The 20,819-nt window shown below is 46.4% G+C and overlaps 1 protein-coding gene and 1 pseudogene across 2 annotated transcripts in view; both read left to right on the top strand.

The window, feature by feature from the left end:
• Positions 1–20,819, top strand: part of LOC126260044 (uncharacterized) — a 350,981-nt gene that overhangs the window by 96,154 nt on the left and 234,008 nt on the right. The gene's annotated exons all lie outside the window — the stretch shown is intronic.
• On the top strand, positions 14,147–14,264 carry LOC126261134 (5S ribosomal RNA; annotated as a pseudogene).

The following is a 20,819-nucleotide window of genomic DNA, read 5'->3' as shown; positions in this document are numbered from 1 at the left end:
CTTTCAAAGTAAATTTCTTTTTATGCAAGATGAATTATGTTACGTGTGAGAAAGTGGAATGGATATCTAAATCACAGAGCGTTCGAAACTGAACAGTTTGAGGACCAGCCACTTACAAGAATTTCGAGCCGAGACATTTATGTCATAACTTTAAATTTACTGGCACATTTGTGTGATGTGTCTTAAAGTATAACACAACCAAAAAAAGATCAATATTACATGTGAAAGCTTAGCTTCTGATGTAGCGTGTTAATCTTAGAGACTAATATTTTATGTGAAAGCTTAGCTTTTCTTGTAGATATACGGTACTGTGTACATTAATGTAAACCATTAACTTTTCGTCTTGCGTGTTCAGGCTATGTAACCAGTGATCTTGCTATTGGCTGACTATAACACGTGTCGTATGCTCTGAATAGCTACTGTCATCGGCTGACGAGATCTCGTGGCTTGAGATAAGACTTGCTTACAAAAGGACATCGCAACCTCGGTTTCAACGCTCCAGAAACTAACGCACTGTGTTTGGTGCAATTCGAATATGTTGCTGCGTATATGTTGCTGCAAATCAAAGGTCTTTCCAAAACTTCCCTATTTTTTTTTAATTAAAAGTCTCTCCAAAACTTCTTTGCCCCGTCTTTTTTTTCCGGGAAGTTCTACGCGATTGTATAAAACGTTAACCATTCAAAGGATTGATAAGTTCTACAGTTCTGAGGGAAAATCTACGGAAAACCTACTGTCACTTAGCACAGAAAAAGTGTATTTTCGCCCGAGAAAAAGCATATTTTTTAAACGGGATATCCGGGAATAATCCGGGAATTTTTTTTTCCTTGTCCCCATATACACCCTGTAAAAGAAGGTCGTATACATGGAAGAATCCTGGAGATACTAGAAGGTATCAGATAGATTATATAATGATAAGACAGAGATTTAGGAACCTGGTTTTAAATTGTAAGACATTTCCAGGTGCAGATGTGGACTCTGACCACAATCTATTGGTTATGAACTGTAGATTAAAACTGATGAAACTGCAAAAAGGTGGGAATTTAAGGAGATGGGACCTGGATAAACTGACTAAACCAGAGGTTGTACAGAGTTTCAGGTAGAGCATAAGGGAACAATTGACAGGAATGGGGGGAAAGAAATACAGTAGAAGAAGAATGGGTAGCTCTGAGGGATGAAGTAGTGAAGGCAGCAGAGGATCAAGTAGGTAAAAAGACGAGGGCTAGTAGAAATCCTTGGGTAACAGAAGAAATATTGAATTTAATTGATGAAAGGAGAAAATATAAAAATGTAGTAAATGAAGCAGCAAAAGGGAATACAAACGTCTCAAAAATGAGATCAACAGGAAGTGCAAAATGGCTAAGCAGGGAATGGCTAGAGGATAAATGTAAGTATGTAGAGGCTTATCTCACTAGGGGTAAGATAGATACTGCCTACAGGAAAATTAAAGAGACCTTTGGAGAAAAGAGAGCTACTTGTATGAATATAAAGAGCTCAGATGGAAACCCAGTTCTAAGCAAAGAAGGGAAAGCAGAAAGGTTGAAGGAGTATATAGAGGGTCTATACAAGGGCGATGTACTTGAGGACAATATTATGGAAATGGAAGAGGATGTAGATGAAGATGAAATGGGAGATACGATACTACGTGAAGAGTTTGACAGAGCACTGAAAGACCTGAGTTGAAACAAGGCCCCGGGAGTAGACAACATTCCATTGGAACTACTGACGGCCTTGGGAGAGCCAGTCCTGACAAAACTCTACCATCATGTGAGCAAGATGTATGAAACAGGTGAAATACCCTCAGACTTCAAGAAGAATATAATAATTCCAATCCCAAAGGAAGCAGGTGTTGACGGATGTGAAAATTACCGAACTATCAGTTTAATAAGTCACAGCTGCAAAATACTAACGCAAATTCTTTACAGATGAATGGAAAAACTGGTAGAAACCGACCTCGGTGAAGATCAGTTTGGATTCCGCAGAAATGTTGGAACACGTGAGGCAATACTGACCCTACGACTTACCTTAGAAAATAGATTAAGGAATGGCAAACCTTTATTTCTAGCATTTGTAGACTTAGATAAAGATTTTGAGTTGAGGGGCATGAAAGGGAAGCAGCGATTGGGAAGCGAGTGAGACAGGGTTGTAGCCTGTCCCCGATGTTATTCAATCTGTATATTGAGCAAGCAGTAAAGGAAACAAAAGAAAAATTCCGAGTAGGTATTAAAATCCATGGAGAAGAAATAAAAACTTTGAGGTTCACCGATGACATTGTAATTCTGTCAGAGACAGCAAAGGACTTGGAAGAGCAGTTGAACGGAATGGACAGTGTCTTGAAAGGAGGATATAAGATGAACATCAACAAAAGCAAAACGAGGATAATGGAATGTAGTCGAATTAAGTCGGGTGATGCTGAGGGAATTAGATTAGGAAATGAGACACTTAAAGTAGTAAAGGAGTTTTGCTATTTGGGGAGCAAAATAACTGATGACGGTCGAAGTAGAGAGGATATAAAATGTAGACTGGCAATGGCAAGGAAAGCATTTCTGAAGAAGAGAAATTTGTTAACATTGAGTATATATTTAAATGTCAGGAAGTCGTTTCTGAAAGTATTTGTATGGAGTGTAGCCATGTATGGAAGGGAAACATGGACAATAAGTAGTTTTGAAGATTAGATGGGTAGATCACGTAAATAATGAGGAGGTATTGAATAGAATTGGGGAGAAGAGGAGTTTGTGGCACAACTTGACAAGAAGAAGGCACCGGTTGGTAGGACATGTTCTGAGGCATCAAGGGATCACAAATTTAGCATTGGAGGGCAGCGTGGATGGTAAAAATCGTAGAGGGAGACCAACAGATGAATACACTAAGCAGATTCAGAAGGATGTAGGTTGCAGTAAGTACTGGGAGATGAAAAAGCTTGCAAAGGATAGACTAGCATGGAGAGCTGCATCAAACCAGTCTCAGGACTGAAGACAACAACAACAACGAAAGAGGACTGCATTGGTGTTTTAACTGAGAGGACAGAAGTGTCTAAAGGGAGTTGATGCACACAGTTTATTGATATCCTTAAGAAGCAGCCACCAACATATTTTATCTAGTGATGTAGGATTTATGCATATTGTTTCCATTTAGATTGCAGTGTAGAGTTAGTTTTAAGTTAGAATGGGCTAGGACCAGATAGGAATCTCTAAAAGATTTTTATGACAGACATTAGTATCATTGGTGCTGAGCATTAGGCTTTAAGTAAATATTATCATTGGTAGGTGATGGTAGTGGCTTTCAGTCTGCAGTTGTACCTCAGGAACGGTGGATGCACCAGCTTGTGATGTTTTATGGTTTGAGTTGACAATGCACGTATTCAGCTATTTTAGGTGTGATGAGGTCTAATGGCATAAACATTTTTTAAAAGTGGGTTATAACACAGGACACCTGTATTCCTTATATGTGTTTCAGTGTAAAGAGGCTTGTTTTATCTAGTTTCCTTGCTTTTAGCACTTGAAAATGGAGTAATTTTGTTTCAAAACACCTTGTGGCAATAATCAAATCATTGACAATTGGGTTGAATATCCTCAATATTGTCTGAACCAATGCTCACTGATGTCGTTTCACTGCCAGTGGTGAAAGATAGTCCTCATGTCACCTGCATGCATAACCTTTACACTCGTAATATGATCATTCAGTGGAACTGTAGTGGATACTGGAACTTCAACACCTTATTTCCTCCTCTTCTACAATTTGTGTTGCTCTACAAGATTCACACTTCACTGATGACCATTCCCCAATGATCCATGGTTCTTGCGCATCCTATCAGAGCCATGCTGACCATGAGAGGGCATCTGGTGGTATACGTACACAGGTTCGCAGATGTCCTTAGTGTGTGGTCCTTATGTACGACGTTGGAAGCTATAGCAATGTGAATGCAGCTGACCTCAGTGATCACCATTTACAATGTTTACGTACTGACAGGCATGCCACTTACTTACTCTGAGTTGACCACCACAATCCAACAACTTTCCACCCATTTTCTTCTACTTGGGGATTTCAGTGCACACCACTCTCTTAGGGGGAGTACAAGTTTCTCTGGTAGGGCCTCCTACTAGACCAGCTTCTTACCAACCTCGATCGGTGTCTTGCCAGTGATAGTTTATGTACCCACTTTAATGCCGCAAATGGCACCTTTTCGGCTATTGAGCTAACGATCTCTTTCCCCCAGCCTCGTGGCTTCGCTGCATTGGTCACTACATGATGATTTTTGTGACAGTAAGAACTTTCCGGTGATCCTGTTGCTTCCTTGCCATCACCATATGGACTGACTACCACATTGGATGCTTTGAAGAGCCAAATTGCAATTGTATGCTGTTCTCTTCACTCTCTCGTTGTTAGATTATGTGACCCATGTCTATAAGTCCCATCCATTGCCGGCCAGTCCCATCGCGGACCAAAGACACTGCAGTAACTATTCAGGATCGCTGAAGAGCCCTGCAAAGTTCCAAGTGACATCCTTTGCAGACAAACCTTATAACTTCTAAGCAAATTTGTGCTAAGACCCACTACCTAACTATACACAGTAAGAAAGAATGCTGAGAGTGCTAGGGTGATATTTCTTGTGCCTGGGAATGTGTGCTCTTCATCCAAGGTGTGGGCCAGGCTGCATAGTCCTGTGGGCCACCAATGATCAAGGACCATTCCAGGTCTTGTCCCTCAATACATTCGTTGTACCAATGCTTCGCTTTTTGCTGAACACCTTGTGACTCACTTTGTGACAGCATCGGCATCTTCTGCTTATCCGAATACCTATCTGCTGCAGAAACAAGAAATTGAAGACATCCCCCTGTGTTTCAACCCCCGCTCCCCACCAAGACGAATTATGTAATGAATCTTTCACTGAGTTGGAACTGCTTCAGGCTCTTGCCTCATTTCATTATGTGGCTCCAGGCCCTGATTCAGTTTATAATCAGATGATCCAACACCTGAATGCTACGCAAAGGCTATATGGCCTTCAACCTTATTTGGGTTGAAGTGTCTTCGTTGTGCAATGGTGATATAGTATCGTCATCCCAGTCCTTAGGCCAGGCAAAAACTGAATGTCCGTTGACAACTACCACCTGATTAGCCTCAATAGCATGCTCTTTAAACTGCTTGAAAGGATGGTTGCCAGCAGATTATGCTGGATTCTAGAGTTCGGGCCCTTTTATACCCCTATTATTGTGGTTTCTGGGAGGGACGATCCACAACTGACCACCTGGTCTGGTTGGAAACAGCAATCCTACAGGCTTTTCTAAATGCCAGCACCTCAGTGCAGTCATTTTTGACCTACTTGAGGCATATGGCACTACTTGGCGCCATCACATTTTACTTACTGTCAGTGATTGGGGCTTTCAAACCTCCCTCCTGATTTTTAGTCATCTGTTTTTATCCCACTGGCTGTTCTGGATTTGAGTTGATACTTCACTCAGCTCTCCACAAGCCCAAGTGTAAGGCATCCCATAGGGCTCTGTCCCGAGTGTCACGCTCTTCGTCATTATAGTCAAAGGCCTTGTGACCTTTGTCAGGCCACTGGTTGCCCTTGTGCTGTATATTGATAACATATTATGCGTTTGGTGCAGCTCACATTCACTGGACTCACTTTCAGGATGATGATGATACAGAGATGCCTCTGGCCATCCTGATTTAGGTTTTCTGTGATTTCACTAAATTGCTTCAGGCAAATGCTGGGATTATCCCTTTGAAAGGGCACAGCTGACTTCCTTCCACATCGTTCCTTAATCCAATGGGACCACTGACCTTGCTATTTGGTCCCCTCCCCCAAATCCCAACCCACTATCAGCTCCCACTCATAGCACCATTCAATGGGCCTCTGCATGGCCCATTTTCCATAGTTTCCATTTCTCTCCTGCGAAAATGTAGGTCGTGCATTTCTGTTGTTGTACTACAATAGGTCATGCGTTTCTGTCGTTCTACGATCCATCCTGACCCAGAACTCTGCTTGAGTACCCAGTGCTTGGAAGTTGTTGCAAAGTCCTGTTTTTTCACTTTCTTTATGATAAAAAGCTTACTTATCTGCCCCATATTCATCAGCTAAAGACTAGCTGCATACAGAAGCTTAACACTCTCTGCTTCTTTCCCCCTGCGGGTTCGGGGGTTCGAATAGGCCCGCGGTATTCCTGCCTGTCGTAAGAGGCGACTAAAAGGAGTCTCAAATGTTTCGGCCTTATGTGATGGTCCCCTCTCGGGTTTGACCTCCATCTCTCTAAATTATTCCGAAGAGCGAGCCAATTGGGGAAGGGCGCCTTACATGGTGCTTGTATCCGTCGTGCATTGAGACCTTTAGCCGACTTTTTCGTCGTTTCAATGGTGTCCCGCTCGTTTTCCATCTCTTGGGCGAGGATACGTCACTGGGTGCGATTACCACGCTGCACTCTGCAGTGTTGCTTTTAACTGCGACGACGACCTTGGACATTTTTGCGCCTAAGATCCAGCACGGTAGCCAGTCCATTGTGGTAGGGCCGCCATGTACCCTGTTGGTTGTAGCCCCCTGACAACACAGGGATCGCTCTACTGATGCCTGCGCCGTTAACTCCCCACGTATGCCAAGTAGTAGATGCCCACCTTCCTGGGGCATCGGGACTCCCGGCAATGGCCATCCTGCCAGGTGGCTATTGTTGCGGCTGGGTGGCGCCCGTGGTGAGGGCCCTTGGTCGGATTAGGTGGCATCAGGGTGGATGACCCGCAATGATGCGTGGTACATCATCTCTCGCTGGCGGCCAGCCGCCAGCACTCTCTAAGCATTCTCGGGCTCAATTTAATGCTCAGAAGTACGATCCGAAAATGTTCCCCTCTCTGGCCACGCCGTGGGAAGAGCGTAAGTCTCAGGATGGAGGTAACAGTTATTCGCCCCGATTCTTAGTTTGCACAAGAGCTGAAGGGGAGTCATTTCTATCCACAAAGCCTCAGTTCTTCGTCGAGCATTTAGAGGACAAGTTTGGGGAGGTGGAGGGCTTGTCCAAAATGCGCTCTGGGTCAGTACTGATACAAACGGCATCCTCCGCCCAGTCACGCAGGTTACTTGCTTGTGACAAGTTGGGGGATGTTAACGTTACCATTACACCACATAAGAGTTTAAATATGGTCCAGGGTGTTATTTTCCATAGGGACCTCCTTTTGCAGTCTGATGACGAGCTGCGCGCCAACTTAGAGCGTAGAGGTGTTCATTTCGTCCGGCGCGTTCATCGGGGTCCGAGGGACAATCAGGTTGCTACCGGTGCCTTCATCTTGGCCTTCGAGGGTGATACATTACCGGAGAAGGTCAAGGTGATGGTGTACCGTTGTGACGTCAAGCCCTATATCCCTCCCCCGATGTGGTGCTTTAAGTGCTGCAAGTTCGGCCATATGTCTTCCCGCTGCACTTCCAGCCTCACCTGTCGGGATTGCGGACGCCCATCACATCCCAATACTGCATGTGCCCCGCCTCCCATCTGTGTCAACTGTGGAGAGCATCATTCACCTTGCTCGCCAGACTGCAAAGTCTTTCAGAAAGAGCGCAAAATCATGGAATATAAGACCCTGGACCGGCTGACCTATACTGAGGCCAAAAGGAAATATGACAGACTACATCCTGTGCGAATGATGTCTTCTTACGCAGCTGCTACAGCAACTGTGCTAGCCCCATCAGTTTCGAGACTTCCAGCCAGATCGATGAGCAGTACAACTACTCCTGCCCCCTTGCCTTTGGGGGGCTCTACCCAACCGGTTGCTCCTGCACCACCTACCTCAGGAGCAACATCCTCCCACCCATCGGGGACATCCGTCCCCGCTTCTAAGCCGGAGAAGTGTCCAACTTCTTCGGCTTCTCACGCTCACAAGGGGTCCCTTGGGTCCCTCCCTTCCCAGGTTTCCACCAGCGGGAAGGGTGACGACCGACAGTTGCATAGGTGCCCACAATCCGCTGGTCGTAGAGCTTCACGATCCTCCTCAGTCCCGGAGACTGAATCAGTGAAGCCCTCCCAGCCAGTTAAACCCAAGGAGCAGCGTGAGAAATCCAAGAAGAAGAGCTCTAAACCCAAGGAACTCACGGTGGCAGCCACCCCACCGCACCCTTCCAGCTCTGTGTCTGAGGCCGAGGTGGAGATTCTGGCGTGTGCTGAGGACCTCGATCTCGCCGGTCCCTCAGACGCCATGGATAGCACTAGCACCGGTGCTCAATTGGAGGCAGCAGGTGACCCAGCAGCGTAATCTGCCTTCTAAATCCCGTCACGCCTCTCTCAGACATGGACAATACCATCTTCCAGTGGAACTGCAGCGGTTTCTTCCACCATCTAGCTGAGCTCCGACAACTTATCAGCCTTCACCCTTTCTTCTGCATTGCTATTCAGGAAACTTGGTTTCCAGCAATGCGAACCCTGCCCTCCGTGGCTATCGGGGTTATTATAAGAACCGGGCAGCTTATGAAAGGGTGTCTGGTGGCGTCTGCATATACGTCCTTAACTCTCTTCACAGCGAGTCTGTACCTCTACAAACAGCTTTAGAGGCTGTTGCTGTTGGTGTGTGGACGCCACAGGCTGTTACCGTCTGCAGTCTTTACCTTCCACCGGATGGTGCTGTCACGCAGCATGTCCTTGAAGCTCTGACAGCCCAATTGCCGCCACCTTTCTTGTTATTGGGCGACTTCAACACCCATAACCCTCTGTGTGGTGGGTCAGTGGTGACAGGTCGAGGCGCCACCATTGAGCATTTATTAGCACAGCTCGATCTTTTGCTTTTAAATGATGGTTCCTCCACACACTTTAGCGTGGCGCATGGCACGTACTCCGCCATTGACCTTTCGATCTGCAGCTCTAGCCTCTTAGCGTCTGTCCAATGGAGAGTGCATGATGACCTGTGTGGAAGTGACCACTTTCCGATCTTTCTGTCACTGCCACAGCGTCAGTCTTCTCTGCGCCCTTGCAGGTGGGCTATGAATAAGGCTGACTGGGACTTGTTTTCCTCCACTGCCACTATTGAGCCTCTCTCTAGTGATGACATTGATGCGGTGGTTCAATCGGTCACCACCGGCATCGTTACTGCCACCGAATCTGCCATTCCCTGTTCTTCTGGGTCCCCTCGGCGGCGTACTGTGCCTTGGTGGTCGCCTGAGATCGCTGCAGCGATTAAAGATCACCAGCGGGCGCTCCAGCGTCACAAGCGACATCCCTGCATTGACCAACTCATCTCCTTCAAACGGCTGCGTGCGCGGGCCCGCCGCCTTATCCGCCAAAGCAAGCAGGAGTGCTGGGAGCGGTATGTGTCCACCATTGGCCTCCATGTCTCTCCATCGCAGGTCTGGGCCAAGATCCGACGCCTCTACGGCTATCGAACCCCTGTCAGCATCCCTGCGCTCTCACTGAATGGAGGAGTTTGTACTGACTCCTGCGTCATTGCAAACTGCTTGGCAGAGCATTTTGCTATGAGTTCTGCTTCTGCGAATTACCCCCTGGCCTTCCGCTCCATTAAAGAGCGGATGGAATGTCGGAGACTTTCGTTTCGCACCCACCATCCAGAATCTTACAATGTTCCATTCAGTGAGTGGGAATTTCGCAGTGCCCTAGCCGCTTGCCCTGATACCGCTCCTGGGCCAGATGGCATCCACTGTCAGATGCTGAAACACCTTTCAGTGGACTGCCAGCGACAGCTCCTCAACCTTTACAACCGTATTTGGGTTGAGGGTGAGTTTCCGTCGCAATGGCGGGAAAGTATTGTTATCCCTATTCTGAAACCGGACAAGAACCCTTTGGAGGTGGATAGCTACCATCCCATTAGCCTCACCAACGTTCTTTGCAAGTTGCTTGAATGGATGGTGAGCCGGCGCTTGAATCGGGTACTGGAGTCTCGGGGCCTTCTGGCTCCGTCTCAGGGTGGGTTCCGTAAAGGCCGCTCTGCCACCGACAATCGGGTGAGCCTGGAGTCGGCCGTCCGTACTGCCTTTGCCCGCCGTCAGCACCTGGTCGCTGTCTTTTTCGACATGCAGAAGGCGTACGATACGACATGGCATCATCACATCCTTTCTACGCTTCATGGATGGGGCCTTCGGGGCCCTCTGCCGATCTTTATCCGCAATTTTCTGTCGTATCGTACCTTCCGCGTGCAAGTCGCAGCCTCATATAGTTCCTCCCACGTCCAGAAGAATGGTGTGCCACAGGGTTCTGTTTTAAGTGTCTGCCTGTTTTTAATAGCCATTAACAGGCTCGCTGCGGCCGTGGGAAATTCTGTCTCCGCTTCCCTGTATGCTGACGACTTCTGCCTTTACTACAGCTCTATTGGCATTGCAGCTGCTACAGGGCACAATCCGCAAGGCGCAGTCTTGGGCTGTAGCGCATGGTTTTCAGTTTTCGGCCGCCAAGACCCGCGTTATGCATTTCTGCCGGCGCTGAACGGTCCATCCTGAACCGCGGCTTTCTCTTGACAACGAACTTCTTGCTATGGTGGAGACCCACAGGTTTTTGGGTGTAGTTTTTGATGCCCGGTTGACTTGGCTGCCCCATATTCGGCAGCTTAAACAGGTGCTCTGAGATGCTTGCGCCACACCGGCTGGGGCGCTGACCGATCTACCCTGTTATGGCTCTACCAGGCGTTAATCCAGTCCCGTCTGGATTATGGGAGCATGGCTTATGGCTCAGCATCCCCATCTGCGTTGCGGGTGCTGGACCCAATACTACACAGCGGGATACGACTGGCCAATGGTGCCTTCCGGACTAGCCCTGTGGACAGCGTACTTGTGGAGGCTGGTGTTCCTCCATTGTGATTGAGGCGCCAACATTTACTGGCCGCTTATGCTGCCCATGTTTTTAGCTTGCCCAGGCATCCAAATTATCGTGTCCTGTTCCCACGGTCAGTCGTTCATCTGCCAGAACGTCGGCCGCGGTCGGGTTGTCCGATCGCCGTATGCGTCAAAGAGCTTCTCTCCGGGCTTGGGTTTTTTCCTGTTCCACCTCCTTTCCGGGCACCTCTGCGTACACCCCCGTGGTGTGTGCCTCGCCCTTGCCTTTGGCTCGAATTGGCTCAGGGCCCGAAGGACTCAGTCCCTCTGGAGGCCTTCCGACGCCACTTTTATTCCATCCTGGCCACGTATCAGGGCTCTGGCGTTGTTTACACTGACGGCTCGATGGTTGCTGGTCGTGTCGGTTATGCTCTGACTCTAGGGGACCACTATGAACAACATTCATTGCTAGCTGGCTGCGGCGTTTTTACTGCTGAGCTGTTCGCCATCTTTCGTGCCCTAGAGTATATCCGCTTCTGCTCAGGTGAGTCCTTCGTCATCTGTGGCGATTCCCTGAGCGGTTTATGAGCTCTCGACCAGTGTTTCCCTCGTTCTCGTCTGGTGATGGCTATCCATGAGTCCCTGCATACTCTTGCCCGTTGCGGCCGTTCTGTGGTCTTTGTGTGGACCCCCGGTCATGTCGGTGTCCCAGGCAATGAACATGTTGACCGCCTGGCCAAACAGGCCACCAGTGAACCCATCCTGGACATTGGCCTCCCGGAGACTGATTTGCAGGCAGTCTTACACCGCGAAGTTCTCTCGCTTTGGGACACTGAATGGCACAATCTGCCCACGCCAAACAAACTCCGTTCTCTCAAGGCGACGACGCGTGTGTGGCAGTCATCCATGCGAGCCACTCGCAGAGATTCAGTTGTTCTTTGTCGGCTCCGCATTGGCCACACCCGACTGACACACAGTTATTTATTGCGCCGTGAGGACCCGCCTCTCTGTCGCTGCGGGGCGGTTTTGACGGTGGTGCACATTTTATTAACTTGTCCGTTTTTAGCTGTTCTCAGGCAGACGTTCGCACTGCCTGACACGCTCCCTGCCCTTTTATCTGATGACCCTGCTGTGGCTGGCTTAGTTTTACGTTTTATTCGGGCAGGGGGTTTTTATCATTTAATCTGAGTGTTTGTGTGTTATTTTATTGTTTTGTGTTGATAGTGGCCTTTGGCCTACGGTTTTAAACTCAGTTTTTAATGTGTTCTCGGTGGCTGGTTTTTCCTTTTTTTTTTTTTTTTTTTTTTTTCCTATGGTCGGCCAACCACCGTCACACTCTGCGTGATTTTAGTTCGTCTTGTCTGGTCTTTATCTATGTTTCTCTTGTTCTGTGTTGTCTGTGCTCTATTCTGTTCATTGTTTTTATTCTCTGTGGGTGTTTTTAGGATTTGGAAAAAGGGACCGATGACCGTAGCAGTCTGGTCCCTTTAATCCCCCAAACCAACCAACCAATCTCTGCTTCTTTGCCCACAGCTCTTGGGATGCATATCATGCTACTGTTCCCCATCTTTATGAGGACCTAGTTCTCATCACGGCTGGGCTATGGTTATGGTGTTTGTGGTTCAGTGGCATCTTTGGCTTGAAATTGTTAGACCCAGTCTATCATTGTGGAGTTTGTCTGGTGACACACTTTCCAGATTAGTGTTGTAGACAGTCTCGTTGCCTAGGTGGGTATATTACCTTTTCAGTTCCAACAGTATCATCTCTTGGTCTCATCCATTGTATCCCATTCTTTTTGCATATGAGGGGCATCGACCCCCTGATATTCTACCAGTTGGAATGTGGCTAGCTGCCACCTGCCAGCATCTCCACCTTTCTGCCATGGAATGTACTCTCCTTGTTTTCATGTGCACCACTCCTTGGTTGATGCCCAAGCCATGAATTAGGATTGATTTATGTCAAGATCCTAAAGTTTCCATCACCTCCATGATCCTTTGGCATTTTTTTATATTCAGTTCTTCAGGAGTTTCAGGGATGCTACCATCTTTTACACTAATGGCTGTATAACTTTTGGTAAGACGGGATATGCTTTTACATCCCCTGCCATTCAAAAACACAATTTTTTGCCAGGAACTTTTAGTGTTTTTACAGTGGAGCAGACAGATGTTAACAGAGTCCTGCACTTTATTAAATGGGTCTCCCTTGACCGCATTTTAATACATAGTCACTTAATGAACAGTCTCCATGCCATTGAACTGATATTACTCTTATCACACTGTGGTATTTGCTCATCAGTGCCAGATTAAGCCAGTGCATGTCCCATAGCAAATGGTAAGAAGATGCCCTTGGTTTTCTTCAGGTCACAAAGTTTAGTACATAAAGTAAAACAACACTTTACTTTGGTCCTCAAAAGATATGTACATTTTTTTGGGTGGTTATCATCATAAAAACATTTGAAATGCAAAGTTCTTTTCACACCAGAAGAAAATGTAAATGCTACCTTACTACAATTACACTTTTTAAAAATACAAATTCATTTCATTAAATTTGTAAAAAATAATAATGTTAATACAGTAATTGAAATGAGGCATTCAAGGATCAGAAATTGAATTTAAGAAAAGAATTATATTTAAAGTCAAACCAAACAAACAAAAATAGAGACCACAATAATTTTGATAAGGATTTAAAAAAAAAATTACCGTTCTGTAAGTACTGAACACGCAGCCTTTTGCTTACGAGCCTAGAGCGTTAGCCATTATGCTATGGAGCTGCAGGGTAAACTGATCTTATTTTTAATGGTCTAGTGTCTTACGATAAATTATTTTCGTCACATTTTCTCAGAGGAGGCTCCACGAGGGCAGACGGCAGTGCGGTGTGAAGCCTGGCACCCAGTCTTACACCACTCTATTGGTGGTTTGAAAAAGTCAGTCCCATAAGTGGTGCATCAGTGGCAAATAAATTTTTGCTGTAAGCGGAAATAAATGAATTACAACAATAACATTTTACCATCAGGTCAAACACAGATAATTGATAGTTATGTTGTTACATAAGTTGCACATAGGACCTACTTGGTTTTTTAAACTTAGTAGAGTATATCAACAAAACAAATAAATTCACCTTATTCTTCAGTGCATGTTATTTTCCCACCGGCAAATTTTGCAATCACCACACAAAATTATATTTCACTCTCTTAATATGTTCTGTTAGTCCACAGCAACATGCAAAGAAATGGCACAAAGGAAATATAGGAAAAGCGAAACTATGTATGCTATAGTCCACCAACAAGGAAGCACCTTTGCCCTAGAACACTCATATTAGAAGTATTTTAAGAAAAGTAAATATACTGCAGAAGGAATTAATGACTGTAACAGTAGACTTAAAAAAATAAATACTGTTTCCATTAATTACTTTCTTGGCAATGGCCTTGCCACAGTGGATACACCGGTTCCTGTGAGATCACCGAAGTTAAGCGCTGTCGGGCGTGGTCGGCACTTGGATGGGTGACCATCCAGGCTGCCATGTGCTGTTGCCAAAGATGATGTGACTTACCAAATGAAAGTGCTGGCAGGTCGACAGACACACAAACAAACACAAACATACACACAAAATTCTAGCTTTCGCAACCAACGGTTGCTTCATCAGGAAAGAGCGAAGGAGAAGGAAAGACGAAAGGATGTGGGTTTTAAGGGAGAGGGTAAGGAGTCATTCCAATCCCGGGAGCGGAAAGACTTACCTTAGGGGGAAAAAAAGACAGGTATACACTCGCACACACACCCATATTCAGCCACACATACACAGACACAAGCAGACATTTGTAAAGGCAAAGAGATTCGGCAGAGATGTCAGTTGAGGCGGAAGTACAGAGGCAAAGATGTTGAAAGACAGGTGAGGTATGAGCGGCGGCAACTTGAAATTAGCGGAGGTTGAGGCCTGGCGGATAACGAGAGGAGAGGATATATTGGAGGGCAAGTTCCCATCTCCGGAGTTCTGACAGGTTGGTGTTAGTGGGTAGTATCCAGATAAACCGGACGGTGTAACACTGTGCCAAGATGTGCTGGCCGTGCACCAAGGCATGTTTAGCCACAGGGTGATCCTCATTACCAACAAACGCTGTCCGCCTGTGTCCATTCATGCAAATGGACAGTTTGTTGCTGGTCATTCCCACATAGAAAGCTTCACAGTGTAGGCAGGTCAGTTAGTAAATCACGTGGGTGCTTTCACACGTGGCTCTGCCTTTGATCGTGTACAACTTCCGGGTTACAGGACTGGAGTAGGTGGTGGTGGGAGGGTGCATGGGACAGGTTTTACACCGGGGGGGGGGGGGGGGGGGGGGTTACAAGGGTAGGAGCCAGAGGGTAGGGAAAGTGGTTTGTGGATTTCATAGGGATGAACTAACAGGTTACGAAGGTTAGGTGGACGGCGGAAAGACACTCTTGGTGGAGTGGGAGGATTTCATGAAGGATGGATCTCATTTCTGGGCAGGATTTGAGGAAGTCGTATCCCTGCTGGAGAGCCACATTCAGAGTCTGATCCAGTCCCGAAAAGTATCCTGTCACAAGTGGGGCACTTTTGTGGTTGTTCTGTGGGAGGTTCTGGGTTTGAGGGGATGAGGAAGTGGCTCTGGTTATTTGCTTCTGTACCAGGTCGGGAGGGTAGTTGCGGGATGCGAAAGCTGTTTTCAGGTTGTTGGTGTAATGGTTCAGGGATTCAGGACTGTAGCAGATTCGTTTGCCATGAAGACCTAGGCTGTAGGGAAGGGACCGTTTGATGTGGAATGGGTGCCAGCTGTCATAATGGAGGTACTGTTGCTTGTTGGTGGGTTTGATGTGGACGGACGTGTGAAGCTGGCCATTGGCCAGATGGAGGTCAACATCAAGGAAAGTGGCATGGGATTTGGAGTAGGACCATGTGAATCTGATGGAACCAAAGGAGTTGAGGTTGGAGAGGAAATTCTGGAGTTCTTCTTCACTGTGAGTCCAGATCATGAAGATGTCATCAATAAATCGATACCAAACTTTGGGTTTGCAGGCCTGGGTAACAAAGAAGGCTTCCTCTAAGCGACCCATGAATAGGTTGGCGTACGAGGGGGCCATCCTGGTACCCATGGCTGTTCCCTTTAATTGTTGGTATGTCTGGCCTTCAAAAGTGAAGAAGTTGTGGGTCAGGATGAAGCTGGCTAAGGTAATGAGGAAAGAGGTTTTAGGTAGGGTGGCAGGTGATCGGCGTGAAAGGAAGTGCTCCATCGCAGTGAGGCCCTGGACGTGCGGAATATTTGTGTATAAGGAAGTGGCATCAATGGTTACAAGGATGGTTTCCGGGGGTAACAGATTGGGTAAGGATTCCAGGCGTTCAAGAAAGTGGTTGGTGTCTTTGAAGAAGGATGGGAAACTACATGTAATGGGTTGAAGGTGTTGATCTACGTAGGCAGAGATACGCTCTGTGGGGGCTTGGTAACCAGCTACAATGGGGCGGCCGGGATGGTTGGGTTTATGAATTTTGGGAAGAAGGTAGAAGGTAGGGGTGCGGGGTGTCGGTGGGGTCAGGAGGTTTATGGAGTTAGGTGAAAGGTTTTGTAGGGGGCCTAAGGTTCTGAGGATTCCTTGAAGCTCCGCCTGGACATCAGGAATGGGATTACCTTGGTAAACTTTGTATGTGGTGTTCTCTGAAAGCTGACGCAGTCCCTCAGCCACATACTCCCGACGATCAAGTACCACGGTCGTGGAACCCTTGTCTGCCGGAAGAATGACGATGGATCAGCCTGCCTTCAGATCACGGATAGCTAGGGCTTCAGCAGTGGTGATGTTGGGAGTAGGATTAAGGTTTTTGAAGAAGGATTGAGAGGCAAGGCTGGAAGTCAGAAATTCCTGGAAGGTTTGGAGACGGTGATTTTGAGGAAGAGGAGGTGGGTCCCGCTGTGACGGAGGACGGAACTGTTCCAGGCAGGGTTCAATTTGGATAGCGTCTTGCGGAGTTAGATCATTAGGAGTAGGATTAGGATCATTTTTCTTCATGGCAAAGTGATACTTCCAGCAGAGAGTACGAGTGTGGGACAGTAAATCTTTGACGAGGGCTGGGAGTGGGGCTGAAGGTGAGGCCTTTGGATAGGACAGAGGTTTCGGATTGGGAGAGAGGTTTGGAGGAAAGGTTAACTACTGAATTAGGGTGTTGTGGTTCCAGATTGCATTGATTGGAATTTTGAGGTTTTGGAGGGAGTGGAGCTGGAAGTGGGAGATTCAGTAGAAGGGAGAGACTAGGTTTGTGTGCAATGAGAGGAGGTTGAGGTTTGCTGGAAAGGTTGTGAAGGGTGAGTGAGTTGCCTTTCTGGAGGTGGGAAACCAGGAGATTGGATAGTTTTTTGAGGTGAAGGGTGGCATGCTGTTCTAATTTGTGGTTGGCCTGTAGGAGGATGCTCTGAACAGCCGGTGTGGATGTGGGAGAGGAAAGATTGAGGACTTTTATTAAGGATAGGAGTTGACGGGTGTGTTCGTTGGCTGAGTTGATGTGTAGGTGAAGAATTAGGTGGGTGAGGGCAATGGATTGTTCAGTTTGGAACTGGTATAGGGACTGATGGAAGAAGGGTTGCAGCCCGGGAGTGGATCAGACTCTGAATGTGGCTCTCCAGCAGGGATACGACTTCCTCAAATCCTGCCCAGAAATGAGATCCATCCTTCATGAAATCCTCCCACTCCACCAAGAGTGTCTTTCCGCCGTCCACCTAACCTTCGTAACCTGTTAGTTCATCCCTATGAAATCCACAAACCACTTTCCCTACCCTCTGGCTCCTACCCTTGTAACCCCCCCCCCCCCCCCCCCGGTGTAAAACCTGTCCCATGCACCCTCCCACCACCACCTACTCCAGTCCTGTAACCCGGAAGTTGTACACGATCAAAGGCAGAGCCACGTGTGAAAGCACCCACGTGATTTACTAACTGACCTGCCTACACTGTGAAGCTTTCTATGTGGGAATGACCAGCAACAAACTGTCCATTTGCATGAATGGACACAGGCGGACAGCGTTTGTTGGTAATGAGGATCACCCTGTGGCTAAACATGCCTTGGTGCACGGCCAGCACATCTTGGCACAGTGTTACACCGTCCGGGTTATCTGGATACTACCCACTAACACCAACCTGTCAGAACTCCGGAGATGGGAACTTGCCCTCCAGTATATCCTCTCCTCTCGTTATCCGCCAGGCCTCAACCTCCGCTAATTTCAAGTTGCCGCCGCTCATACCTCACCTGTCTTTCAACATCTTTGCCTCTGTACTTCCGCCTCAACTGACATCTCTGCTGAATCTCTTTGCCTTTACAAATGTCTGCTTGTGTATGTGTATGTGTGGCTGAATATGGGTGTGTGTGCGAGTGTATACCTGTCTTTTTTTCCCCCTAAGGTAAGTCTTTCCGCTCCCGGGATTGGAATGACTCCTTACCCTCTCCCTTAAAACCCACATCCTTTCGTCTTTCCCTCTCCTTCGCTCTTTCCTGACGAAGCAACCGTTGGTTGCGAAAGCTAGAATTTTGTGTGTATGTTTGTGTTTGTTTGTGTGTCTGTCGACCTGCCAGCACTTTCATTTGGTAAGTCACATCATCTTTGTTTTTAGATATATTTTTCCTATGTGGAATGTTTCCCTCTATTATAACCATATCTAAAAACAAAGATGAAAGTGCTGGCAGGTCGACAGACACACAAACAAACACAAACATACACACAGAATTCAAGCTTTCGCAACAAACTGTTGCCTCATCAGGAAATAGGGAAGGAGAGGGAAAGACGAAAGGATGTGGGTTTTAAGGGAGAGGGTAAGGAGTCATTCCAATCCCGGGAGCGGAAAGACTTACCTTAGGGGGAAAAAAGGACGGGTATACACTCGCACACACACACATATCCATCCACACATATACAGACACAAGCAGACATATTTAAAGACCAATTTAAATATGTGTGCTTGCGTCTGTATATGTGTGGATGGATATGTGTGTGTGTGTGCGCGAGTGTATACCCGTCCTTTTTTCCCCCTAAGGTAAGTCTTTCCACTCCCGGGATTGGAATGACTCCTTACCCTCTCCCTTAAAACCCACATCCTTTCGTCTTTCCCTCTCCTTCCCTATTTCCTGATGAGGCAACAGTTTGTTGCGAAAGCTTGAATTTTGTGTGTGTGTTTGTGTTTGTTTGTGTTTGTTTGTGTTTGTTTGTGTATCTATCGACCTGCCAGTGCTTTCGTTCGGTAAGTCACATCATCATTGTTTTTAGATATATTTTTCGCACGTGGAATGTTTCCCTATATATATATATATATATATATATATATATATATATATATATATATATATATATATATATATATATATATATATATATATATATATATATATATATATATTACTGCTCCACACCTTGTTTTTATTATTGATGATCTAACCAACATCCCTTACATTTTTAGCCTTCTCACTTTTACTGTTCTGAATCTGCCAACTTGAAGACATTATTTTCTCTATTACTGTCTTCACCCTTAATTGCCCTGGCAGGAGTTGGATGCAGGGTAGGGCTTTTCTTGCCATTAGATGAGCCTTGGGAGAATCCCTCATCTGATCTGACCTATGTAATCGTCCAAGCCATACACTTCCCAGTAAATTCTTTCTTAGGTATGGCATCAGTATTGCCTTCAATACCTCAGTATTCTCCTACATACTTCCATCACCAGAACATGTACTTTGTGGACATCACTAATTCTGGATGAACTACCCGTGGTTCAAGGGACTGATTCCCTTGCTGTTTAGTCACCAATGAACCAACCAACCATAGTTAAATCAGTTTCATTTTTTATTTCATACTGGTTGATGATCAGAAAGATTTAACCAAGTAGTTGACTTGGTGTCTTCCACACACTAATATATATTCAGTTTTGCAACTTTTCTTTGGTCCATTAAATAATTACAATGTTACTTAGAGGATGTAATCATCAGTGCAAAGTAATCACAAACACTGCTTCAGTCCCCCTTGATTGCAGTTAAAACAAACAGTTGTGTTTCAAAATCTGGTTCCGTGATTTCTATCTGGTTAGGTTGGCAACCAATTGGTGCCATCACAGTAGTTACGCAGTCACCGTAAGGACATTGGACTTTGTGGGCTCATGGGTTTCTGTTTTTTTTTTTTATACTCTCACCCTTGTCAAATAAGTGTTATCAGTTGCTTGTACTTCTCCTTAAAACTGTCTCTGAAACCAGCGGCGGCTACCATTGTAACGCCGCCACCATCAGTCCTCTATCACCTATTGTAGTGACTACACGGTGATGTAACAATCGTACTCACATTTCAAGATTTGAATTGTTAAATGAAATAAAATTTTGGTACCCATATATTTAAGGCCCCATTGAGGTTGTAGAATTCACCTGTGGTACATTCTTTCAGGGAGAGGGGAGGAGATATGCTAGAGCACCCCAGACCCCAAACATGAAAAGCTTTTGTTATTTAAATTCTACGAAGAGCCTATTTTGTTCTTTGCCTTTCCACTTATGCAATAGCAATAAACCAGTTCATGCTGGAATAGACCAGGTCATCATCTGCAAATCCACTCTACTAATTGTTATGTCCGCACTATAACACAACAAATATTCCATGATAACCAAATTTATTTGACCTTCTGTCACTCAAAAACAAAATTTAAGTTTGACTACACAACACTTCGCTGGCTGTAGCGCCAAGGAGAAATCAGAGTCACTAGTAGAGAATACAAGTCCAAACCACTGCCAACCAGTCAATACCGATGCGTCGAAAGTTTCCAGCCAGGGAGGCCACAGTACAGTTCGGTCGTCGTGAATCCAGCAGCCGGGTAGTAACACAGTCATTGGCGAAGATTGAACTGGTTAAACAGGCTCAGGGAGCTCGCTTAAATCTGCAGGTCCGGCCAATCAGTGTGTTGGTAGATGGCGTCCTTATACAGTTGCTCACTCTGGTGGCAAGGGCAGCGCCGCCAGGGTAATCTGTATCAATAGTGGTGTGTACGCTGCCACTAACCCCGCGACGATGTGTTCACTTGCACCAGTTGTTGACATAGTGTGCGGCGCCAGCGGTACTCGCTGTGTGCCG

The sequence above is a fragment of the Schistocerca nitens genome, chromosome 5 (assembly GCF_023898315.1).
Source record: "Schistocerca nitens isolate TAMUIC-IGC-003100 chromosome 5, iqSchNite1.1, whole genome shotgun sequence".
NCBI classification, from domain to species: Eukaryota; Metazoa; Arthropoda; class Insecta; order Orthoptera; family Acrididae; genus Schistocerca; species Schistocerca nitens.
The sequence above is the reverse complement of the archived record's forward strand: the minus strand, read 5'-3'. Positions and strand labels throughout refer to the sequence as shown.